This window comes from Tupaia chinensis, unplaced genomic scaffold (assembly GCF_000334495.1).
Source record: "Tupaia chinensis unplaced genomic scaffold, TupChi_1.0 Scaffold000370_1, whole genome shotgun sequence".
NCBI lineage: Eukaryota > Metazoa > Chordata > Mammalia > Scandentia > Tupaiidae > Tupaia > Tupaia belangeri.
The window spans coordinates 4065368-4077468 of NW_006159867.1; the positions used below are offsets into that span (position 1 = coordinate 4065368).

Here is a 12101-nt window from a genome sequence, read left to right on the forward strand (position 1 = left end):
TAATAATAATAATGATAATATATAAAATTAAATAATTATTTCAAAATTAAAGAACTAATCTTTTAAAAATAAAAAAGGTGGATCATACAGTTTATTAATCCATAATCTTTGGGTAGAGAGGTCCATAATTCAATATTCATTTACCAATAGTAGTATTTATTATTCATCATTGGTATTACTGATTTTTGTAGTTTATTTTATTCATGAGCAATAACCCACACGTGAGCATGAGAGAGAGAAAGGAAGATAGAAAGAGAAAGAGAGAGAGAGAGAGAGAGAGAGGCACCCTTTATAATAGGGTCTTGTTACACTGGTATCTGATCCTCTTCCCCCATCATCTAGCTCCTTGGGCATGCATGAGCACATTCCTGACGAGTTTTCATGCCAGCCCAGGCATCCAAACCCACAGTTGACCAAGTGGCTTCCAGAATTTAGCTTGCTACTGACTGTACCACCAGGCTGGGCCTTATCATTATTATTATTATAGCAGACCCAGATAGATAAAGTTATAGGTTTATTTATACTAAAAAGAAATTGACATAAAAACTTGATAATTTTAATATTTATTGTATAATATAGATTTATTTATTTTATTTTCTGATTTCCATTTTTGTTTCCCTGAAGATATTAACTTTATGAAAACCAAATAATTTAATTTATTTAAAATACTACAAGGAGCAATAAGGGGAGTAGTCATTTCAGATTTTATTTTAATTTAATGTTTACTGCTTAGAATAGGCATGTCTGTGTATTATGCCAAAATTTGTTTGCATCTTATATTTTTGTTAGTAGCTGAAAACTCAAAAACATACACATAACATTTACTGTAATTAAAATATATTTCTAAACTTCACAGTTAGACTATTTTTCTCAGGAGATAAGACCTCTATTATTAGTATATAAATATTTTCTAAACTATATGCTCAGAGACTATAATGAGGATAGTACAAATTTATGTTTAAAATTGGATTATTTTAGTAAGCAGTAATGTAATGTTTATGTTGCTATAGTTTATAAATTAGTTTATACACTTAAAGCCTGAAAAATATGAAAAAGAGTTATGAGCAAAAAAATAAAATACTTTTTGTCTGGCTTCATTTGAACTACATTTATTCATTTAAAGTTATTTGTTTTTATCCATGACCAAGAGATAGACAGACAGAGAAAGAGAGAGACAGAATCCCAATGGTTTCTTTTGTTTGTTTGTTTGTTTGTTTTTTTGTTTTTTATGAGGGCACATGTGCTTACTGGAGAGACAGAGAAACAGAAAGTGTTAATTCACCCCCTTGTGGGGATGGCCATGCTACAATCCCTTCTCCTGCATTCTCCTCTTGGGATTTTGGGCATGCAGGCACAAGTGCCTGGCATGAGTTTTAAACTGCCAGGTTCAGTACTTGAACTGTAGTGATCTACATGGGAGTCCAGTGACATAATCATCATGCCATCTGCTGGTCCCTCCAACAGGTTCTTGACACTCCAGCCTGCAGTCAACCTTAGATTATGGGCACACTGACTCAATATCACAAGGACAGCATTTAAGATATAACTACAAATACTCTAATTAATTAGCTTTGTTTATGTAAAAACCCATTTCTCACACAAAATAAATTTCACAAAGTTTAACATTTTGCTATTTTGGTTTAGCTGCATTTGAAAATATTTAAGTTCTAAGTAAGTTGATATGGATTACTAGCACTTGAATTATTACAGTATACAATATATAATAGAGAAAAATAAAGACTGGATGTTATCTTTCAAAAAATTGCAATTTAGGGATCTAAAACACATTCTTGAAACTATTGGTCCATTAAAAGTTGTATTCAAATACTTATTTAATTATAAAACAGACTTTAAAAATGTTATCTCACCTTGACACTTTTAGGGACTATTTTTTTAGACTACTTTAAAGAGTTAAATGTCTGGGACCAGCAGATGACATATGGTTACATTGCTGAACTCCCATATACTTGACCGTGGTTTGAATCCCAGACCTGGCAGCTTAAAACTCAAGCTGGGCATGTGTGTGCATGTGCCCAAAATCCTGAAAGGAGAATGGAGGAAAAGGGATTTTGGCATGGCCATCCTCCCCGCGCCCAGGAATGACTTCTTGCTTTCTGTCTCTTTGTCTCTGTCTCTCTGGTAAGTACTCATGCCCTATAGTAAAAATCTCTCTCTCTAAAAAAAAAGCTGAATTTCTGAGAGAAATGTTGATAACAGCTTCATAATTTTGCTAATAGAGTAGTGCTGAGGCAGAAGAAAGCTAGCAAACAGGAACAGATAAGATAGCTAGAGTATCCATCCATGTAGCTAGACAGGGAAAAAAAAATCAAGGCAGAAAATTCCCTACCCAAGGTAATATAGGCAGATTAGTGGAGGATGTCTAGCTGATTAAGCAACATTTGATGCAGCCAATGAGATCAATCATTGGCAGAGCCACATTCCACATAGCCAATGAGAAATCAGTGGACCCAGCCACATTTTAGAGCCAATGAGATGAGAACAATTAGAGGGCCCAGCAAAAATATACCCACGTGACCTAGGTTAAAATGATAAATCCTGCAGAATGCAAGGGCCAGGGTCTTTCTGAGTCACTCTGTTTGCTCAGGCCCCTTCCTACCTCTCAAATTGTACTTTTACTTAATAAATTACCTTTTCCTTAAACCACTTGCATGTTTCATTCAATTCTTTGTCCAAAACACCAAGCACCTGGATATCTTCGCAGAAGCTATCCTTAAACAGTGCCCAGTTTTTAAGCACATTGTCAGTGGAGGAGGGTTTCATCAGTAACACTAGTTCCTGTCACACATAAAAAGATAAAACTACAAATCAAATCACAAAATCATCTCAACTACTGAGATAATAACGCTTTCATTTGATTCACTATTTAGGTTGGTAACTACTACTTTCTTTTATTTATTTATTTATTTTTTCTAAGAGAGATTTTTTCCTATAGTGTGTGCTCTTCAGAGAGATAGATAGTGAGAAATCACCTGCAGGGGGAATGGTCATGCTGCAACCCTTTCTCTTCAATACTCTAGGGATTCTAGGCGTGCACTCATATGCACCTGGTCATGTGTGAGTCCAGCAACGTACCATTAAACCATCTGCTAGTTCCTAACTTCTTTTAATTTTCAGAAGTAACATGAAGTCCATATTTTATAACATACTGTATACAATGAAGTTCTAAAATACCTAGCCTTCCCATCTCAGACACAAGTATAAGAAGATAAAGGTTTGAGTAAAAGATGGAAAAAACACCTAGGTAGAACATAACATGATGAAGGTGGAGGGAAAGGGATTTAGTCTATTGGAGATTCTGTTTCACATATGCCTGATTCCTCTTTACCAGTATTATTTTAGTATTAAAATTGTCCAGCCCTTGGGCTAGCAGGTGGTATGGGGATTACCGTGGCTGGATTCCCACATAGTTGACTGCAGTTTGAGTCCCAGATCTGGTGACTTGAAAATCATGCTGGGTGCCTATGTGTGCATGCTCAAAATCCTGAGAGGAGAATAGAGAAGAGATTGGAGTGTGTCCATTCTCCCTGGGAGTGATTTCTCACTTTCACTCTCTCTGTTTCTCTCTCTCTGGCAAATGCATGTACCTTATGACAAAAACTTAAAAAAAAAAAATTCTGAAACCCTGTTGTAAGAAGTACTACTGGAGGGACCAGCAGTTAGTGTAATGTCTATGTTGCTGTACTCCCATGTAGTCAACCGCGGTTCATGTCCTGGACCTGGTAGCTTAAAACTCATGCTGGGCACATGTGTGTGTGTGTGTGTGCTCAAGATCTTGAGAGGAGAATGGAGGAGAAGGGACTGCAGCATGGCCATCCCCCCAGGGGGTGATTTCTTGCTTTCTTTCTCTTTGTCTCTCTCTGTCTGGTGAATGCATGCACCGTATAACAGAAACCGCTCCAAAAAATAAAGTATATAGAATTTATATTAAATTATTCAATAATAATCTATTCTTTTTAGATTGATTTGGAGAATTTAGTGATTCAGGGTTGTCTAGAGAAAGAGAACCAATAGAATATGGGCAGACATATAAGAGGAGATTTACTATGGATATTAGCCAAAGGCCTAAGGAACATGAGCTCCAATGTCCAAGAGCAGGAGAAGATCTAATAGATGCCCTAGCTGGAGAAGAGAGAGAAACTGCTCTTTCTTTCCCTTATTGTTTTATATGGAGCCTGCCCGTGTTCAGGAGGGTCTATTTTATTCAGTAACTGATTCAAATGCTAATCTATTCTGGAAATGTCTTCACAGACATACACTGAAATCATGTTTTATCAACTCACTGAACAACACTAAACTAAGTCAAGTTAACATGTAACTAACTGTCACAGATAATTTTTTTAATTTTATTTAATCAATAAGTTGTTTTGTTTGCCTAAATACATTCTATTTAATATATACATGTATAGTAAATATTCACTAATTGTTTAGTTGATGTAATTTAGTACATTATTCTTGGGGAGTTTATATTCTAGAACTGTCAGAACAAAATATTGTCAACCACACTGTAGTACAGGGAAGAGAAATAGTCTTAGGATTGAAGAACTTACTTAATTTTTCTAATTTGAAAATAAATTTTACATTCTCCTTCAATTTTTTAAAAAAGTGATTTTCTTGAAGTATAATTTTAAATTTAAAAATACATAAGAATATAATTGAAAAACTTAAAGACCTTTGATTATAGTAGTGTGTATATATATATATGTATATATTTAGCACTATATAACTTGAATTGCAGCCTAAATATGATGTCTTTAAGAAGGTGCTGACGAATCGTTTATAATTTTAACATAAGAAAATAAAATTTAGAAATAATATTTTGGCTCAAAAAAGATGATACCAACATATCTTATCCAGTCAACACTGAAATACACTGTGAAAAAAAAATTCCTCGTAATTTTGTACTTGAAAGTATTTAAGAGAGATTTCAAAAAGTTTGCTGGAAAAATATAATTTTAAAGTATAAGTTTACTTTGGTGCAAGAAAATTTTGAAATAAATGCATAATTTTCTTCACAATATGATTATCTATAAATTTTTTGAAGATCTCTCAGATATAAATCATAGTAAAAAAATACACTTTTTTCATCAAATGAGATATCTGATTTTTGCTTTCTATTGGATGTCATTCTCATGGGTGTACATTTACCAACAGTTAATAAATATATATTATATAGTTTTCTTATCTATACATGTATTAACTAAATATAACAGCACCGTAATTATATGGAACATACTTAGTTAGCATCATATGTGAAAGTGTCTTATGCTAACAGAAATTCTGACACAATGTTATTTTGCCTAAACAACATGCTCTTAATTAATGTCTGTAAAAGAGAGGTAGCGAATGCCTATGCATGTCAACTTTCTCATAATATTACTGCAGTATAATTTCGTCTTACTTATGACAAGATCCTTCAGTATATGTTTGTCTTGTTGGTGGCCTTTCTTGTCTTTCATTTCACAGCAGGTACATTTGCTCTTCTGATGATTCTCTTAGCTAAAAATAACCCATAATTTTTTTAAAATTTAATTCAGCCAGTCAGTCTTGTTAGTAGATTCTGAGAGCACTGGGTCATATAAATAAATTGGTATCTTTCTGTAGTAGGGGCACAAAAAAGTCAACACATATTCCAAGAAATATAAAGAAAATACTTGATCTGTAAAAGTCAAACTACTCTCAAATAAAAAGATTTGTTCTTCAAATGCAAAAATTATGGAGACATAGAGAAAGCTAAAAACGCAGACTGGGAGAGAAAGAGCAATAATTGATCATATAGCAAAGGAAAAGAGGCAAAATAGATAAGTTTCCTTGGAAAGAAAGGATATTAGGAACCACATATTCATTTCTAGATTGGTTGAAATCATGTGTACAAGGGAAAAACAACTGTTAGGCCAAGTTGGCTTAGTCACTGCCATGTTAGGGAATGCTGGGCCGAGTTAGCTTAATTGCTACACTGTTAAGTCTTCAAGGACGGAGCCCACTTTGTTAGGGCCTCAGGGATGGAAACCAGGAGTCTGGGAACTCTCAGATAAGTGGAAAACAGGAAGGCCCAGCACCTCCAAGGCAAGGTCATCCAGACCCTTAGCTGAGAGCCCTTATCTAGACCTGAGCAGGTGGTGATAGCTGAACCCTCGCTTCTCATACCCCCTCCTTTGTATGTGTTACATTTTATGAAAAATTCTAAACTATAGAAGATCCCTTTATCTTAGGGTCGGGGTCCTTGTTGAGGCCCGCTGCGATGGATAGAAACTTGGACCCCAGCTAGCTGGAAAAATAAAAGCCTCTTTTGCAGTTGCATTGTCGTTGTCTTTTCTGCGTCTCCATCAGTTAGAACGATCTCTGGACCCTTACACAATCAAAGAAAAACCGCCTTTCTTCAGTCCAGAGTAGGGGTAAAATATGCTCCTGGATAGTCACAGATCATGGGCCAGATGTGAATCATCTGTCACTTATACCTGAGAAAGCTAATTAGCTAATTAAATTCTTAAGCAAAGCAGGAAAACTAGCCTGAGGTATAAGGTTTGCTCCAGCTGAGTAGTGAGCTATACTACCAGAAAAAAATGTGAATTTTAAGCTCTCTGACTAGAAGGAAAGAAAGCAAGAGAGGATTTTATTTCAAGCCCGAAAAATTAGAAGTAAATAGTGGGAAAAGGAAATAGTATATTAGCAACCATGGGGAGAAAGTACACCTCCAAAATTTCCTTTTAATTGTTGTTTTTCTATAGTAAATAAAACAAATTTATATTTATTTGTGACACTATTACTAAATTAACATTTTATTGTATAAAATACAAATTTAGGACCCTCAATTATGCTTATCTAAAACAAAATTGCCCTTGATTGCCTAGTAACACTTATTAGGGTACAGGGTCAGTTGTATATCAGTCTCCAAAGTTCATTACCCACATGATGCTATGGTTAGGCTTTGTTTTCTGGCCCTAAGAAGTCATATTTATGTGAACTGCATTTCTCACCCATAATTCACATGATTGGAACAAACTCAGAATGCTAAAATTACCTGATACAAGGTCAAATTTTATTTTATACTTAAGTTCTTGATTGGACACATTGTTAATGTAATTTTTCACACTAAACTTATTTTTGTACATAGCTTTTAGCTATATACATAATATATTAACAAAAGAAGCTTAAGCTGCAACTCAAACAAAATGCTTTGAAATATAGAACATTTGTAATTTTGTTTAAAAAATATAATCTAACATTTAGCATGATTGTGAAGAAACTGCTATTGTTAAGTGAAGCTTTAAAGAGTCACATATTAATACTTTTGAGATTTTTATCACAACAGAAGTGTTGAAAGTAAAGTAAATCATTATTTTTTCTGAGCTGAAAGTAATGAGTGTGATTTTTTTTAGGTCACATTAACTCATAATTTGTGAGAGAGCAAAAGATTACATTTGCAAATATAAAAAAATGCAATAAAGACATTTACATAATATCTTGCAGGAAAACAAAAAAATGTGTAAATTTGTTATAAATTATTTTTTAAAAATTCTAATTTGTTTACCACCAAGTTTTTAAATTTTACTTAGTGTCACTTGAAAAGAAAATATTTAATTTTTTCCTCATTGTAACTGTTCTTTCATTCTAATTTAATACATGAAATTCCTGGGAATCTTGAAATGAAAGAAAAAGAATACTAAAGAGGGAGTTTAACTGCTAAATCATTAAAATAATATATTTTTATAAAGCATACCATAAAATGACCCAGTGTGCCCTTTAAGTGTTTGGACATGGTGCAATAAACAACAGTGTATTTCATTTGCAAGGTCAATGAAGCTGGCATAAAAAAGAGATACTTTGCTTTTAGTAACCTCTTAAAGATCACATAATCATTACATAGAAACACAACATTAAATAGCTATAATCTCTATAATTTATAATTTTGCACAAAACACATATACTTAAAAAATACTTTAACAGACATATTTTTATGTCTTGTTAGCGCACATAAATCGAGTAAAGTATGAACATTCTTCAAAACCCAATTATAACTAGAAATACTTTAGAAAACTTAAAATAAGTGATATGAACCAAAAAAAAGTTTAATAATGTGAAATTACAGAAAATGCTACATTTTGTGATGTAGCTAATCTAAATATCTATATAAATTTAAGCTTTAAAATATAAGTACTACAAATTATGTTAACAGGTAGAGCAATCACAATGACGATATGATTTACAAAGTAGTATAATTTCATAAAAATATAAATGTTTTTATCCTAACAAATGTCAGATAGATTATTCTTCTATGATATTGGCAAATGAAAGCTTGTTTGTCAATCAGATGGTTAGTAAGTTACCTTTTTTAGAGTTGTCTAAGCAATGTAACTGATGCCATTAGAGCAGGACTGCATTGTAAAAAGAGAGAAGGTTTTCATCTTTACCAGTAAGTACATGGTTCAAATGGAAATGAGAAATTATAGCATATTTTCATGTATTCGCGACCTTTCCCAGGTGGCTTATTGTTGTACATAAATCTACATAATATTCATTATCATTGATTGCCTGGGTGCCATGAAACAGCTTATCTCCTGGTTGATTTTTAAAGATTATAACCTCTTGCAAATACCTAAATAGATCATTATATTGAATTATTTTTTAAATCTCTATTTTACACAGGAAATATGAATTTATCAGTATTTTCAAGTTAAAGTGACCTTGGCAAGCCATGACGTTTCTAGGGCTCCATTTTCCTATTTCCAAGATGTGATAACAATACCTGCCTCTGTTTACTTTGAAGAGAATGAAAATAACAGAGATAAGGCAGATTCTCCCAGGGCCTAAATAGCTCCTGATAGTAAATGAAATACTTTATAGAAACTGAATTAACTTTTCCCAGTCTCTAAGTAAAGTTTGAGTAAGTTGCTGAACCAAAATTATTACAGAAACCTCAAGAAGAAAGGTAGAAATACAACATAAAAATTAAATTAAGCCACTGAAGACTAATTCTATACTTACCAATGTAAAGCTACCTAGAAAGAAAAAGGCAATATGGTGGGTGCCAGTATAAACAACATGTATTGCTACATATTATTTATAAAGTAAAGTAATTATTACTTACAAATTCTATAACATGATTTATTTAGTTTGACTCTTCTAATGAACATTTGAAATGGGTCTTATGTTGGATGGGACAGATATGTGATGTGTCTCAGATTCTCCTTCAAGAAATCTTTATTTTTCCATCACCTGCAGTGTGCCTGAGTGGTAGCCTTCTAGCCTTCTACTCTTTGTCAGAGCTGACTCACATTTAAGCCAGGATATGCTTGTCTCAAGATGACCTTTAGCCAATGAAAGAGCAAGAGAGTGGTAGCAGAACATTCTTTTTGTTTCCAGCCATGCAATGTTGTAATAGCCTTCATTCTTAACCTACTTAGCATATTTAAAACAGGGAAGTTTTGTTCCAGAATCCCCTCTGGGTTGACAGTCCTATCTGCATCAGAGCCCATTGGTTAACTCTCACTTCCTTACTTTCCTTTTAATAGGTGTTATTTCCAGTAGCATTTTGTGTGCCTTAATTAATGTTTCTACTTTCCAGAGACCAACCCCCAGGATAGTGAAATAAGCAAACTCACTCTCAGTTTCATGGAGTGCATGATGGCTAACTTTCTGTTAACTTTGGACTGGGTCACAGGTACTCAGATTTTTTTTTAATAGCTATTTTATTAATCATTATTTCTGGCTATGTCAGTAATGATTATATATTTTTTTTTTTTGGAGAGATTTTCACTGTAGGGCGCGTGCGCTCGCCAGACAGACAGAGAGAGACATAGAGACAGAAAGCGAGAAATCACCCCCCAGGGGGGATGGTCACGCCGCAATCCCTTCTCCTCCATTCTCCTCTTGGGATCTTGGGCACGCACGCACACGCGCCCGGCGTGAGTTTTAAGCCACCGGGTCCGGGACACGAACCGCGGTTGACTATGTGGGAATCCAGCGACATAGCCATTACACTAACTGCTGGTTCCCTAGTAATGATTATATTTGAACAAGTAAACTAACTAAAGAAGAGCACCCATCCCAGTGTGAGTGAGCCTCATTCAATTTACTGACCTCAAGAGAACAAAAAGGCAGAAGGAAATAGAATTCTCTTTTTCTTTTCCCCCCTCTGTCTTTATTTGACTGCTTCAGCTGTGACATAAGCCTTTTCCTACCCTCAGATCAAGACTTATAACACTAGTCCTCTAGTTTTAGGGCCTTCAGTTAGGACTAGAATGTACACCATTTGTTCTCCTAGTTCTCAGGCCTTTAGACTCAGAGTGGAACTGCACCATTGGCTTTCTTAGATTTGAGAAAGCAGATCACAGGACTTCTCAGCCCCTGTAAGTGTGGGAGCCAATAGATTTTTTTATAATAAACCACTAAAACCCCTACACAAACAGCCCTTTCCCCCAGCTCCATTACTGGTATTGTTTCTCCAGAAAACACAGACTAATAGTGGGTATAAATAAATTAAAGATTATTGCATATACATAGAGAGATTATTGTGGAAAGCTTTATAAACCAAGAATTAGCAGAGCATGAGTACTTCCCTAATATCTAATTATTTCACAGAAAATTCTGTATGTAGGCAAGACGTAGCTAGAATTAACATGCTATGGAAACAATTTCATAGTGAGATTCAAATGAAACACTTATTTTTCACCATATGCAGTTATCAACTCAAATGGACTAAAGACTTAATTGTAAGATCTGAAATGACAAAATTACTAGGCAAAAATATAGAGGAAAAAGCTGCATGATATTGGCTTAGGCAAGTATATTTTTGATAAAACTATAGAAGAAAGCAACAAAAATAGATGCAGACTAAAAAGCAAAGAGACAATTAACAGAGTAAAAAACAACCCTCAGAATGGGAGAACGTATTTATAAACTATTTACTTGATAAGATATAAATACCCAAAATATATAAGAAACTCAGTTCAATAACAAAATAGTCTCCTTGAAAAATGGCCAAAACGCCTGAATAGACATTTCTCTAAAGAAGAAATACAAATAGCCAACAAGCATATGAAAAGCAAAAAAACAAACAAACAAAAAAAAACAACAAAAAACAAAAAAACTCAACTTCATAGCCCAGTATCAGTGGTACATTAAGAATATTTGAATACTTGACCACAGAGCCAGAGACCATACCTGGACTGTGGTTAAAGAGCCCAGACCAGTAGACCTGGAAACACACTGGATCTGCACACTGGTACCCACGATCCCGGCAAGCTGGAGGTCTAGAGAAAGGGGATTTGTGCATGACCAAGACCTGTGGAGGATGTTTCTTCCTCTCTGTCTTGTGCATACACATGTACTCTATCATGAATATTTTTTTTAAAAAAGCTTAGTGATTTAAAAAAAAAAATCAGGGAGATGCAAATTTGAACTATATTGTGAGGTATCGCACCAAGGTCTCATAGTTAAGGCATCTAGATCAATTGTTGCCAACTGTGTGGTTCAAGTCCCAGAACAGGAGGCTTGCGAAATATGTCAGGCTGTGTACATGCATGCCCAAATCCTGACAGGAGGGAGAAATGGAGAAGAAAGGATTATAGTGTGACAATTTCCCATGAGAAGATGGTACTTTTCCTCTCTGTCCCTGGCAAGTATGTGTGCCCTCTAGACAAAAATAAATAAATAATTAATAATAATAATAATAATAATTAAACTATTAAAAAACCCCTAAATTACATTGAGATAATACCTGATCGCAATCAGAATGACTACTATCAAAGAATAAAAAGATAAATGTTGGTGGGAATGTGAAGAAACGAAAACTCTTATACATGGTTATTGAGAATGAATATAAATTAGTACAGTCAATATAGAAAACAGTATGGGGGTCTTCAAAAAAATTAAAATAAATCCAGCAACCCCACACTATTAGTTGTATATCTAAAAGAAATGAAATCAGTATTTGGAAGACATTTGTGCTTTTGTTTTATTGTAGCACTATTAGCAATAGCCAAGATATGGATTTAACCTAAATGCATTTAACAAACAAACAAACAAAAAAAACAGATAAAATGTCCTATATACACACAATGGAATACTATTCATCCATTAAA

The 12101-nt window shown here is 34.1% G+C and overlaps 1 pseudogene; it reads right to left on the reverse strand.

Moving 5' to 3' along the window:
• The window catches only part of LOC106735392 (uncharacterized), a 66142-nt pseudogene extending 56648 nt beyond the window's left edge, over positions 1 to 9494 (reverse strand).
• Positions 9495 to 12101: the final 2607 nt, after the last annotated feature.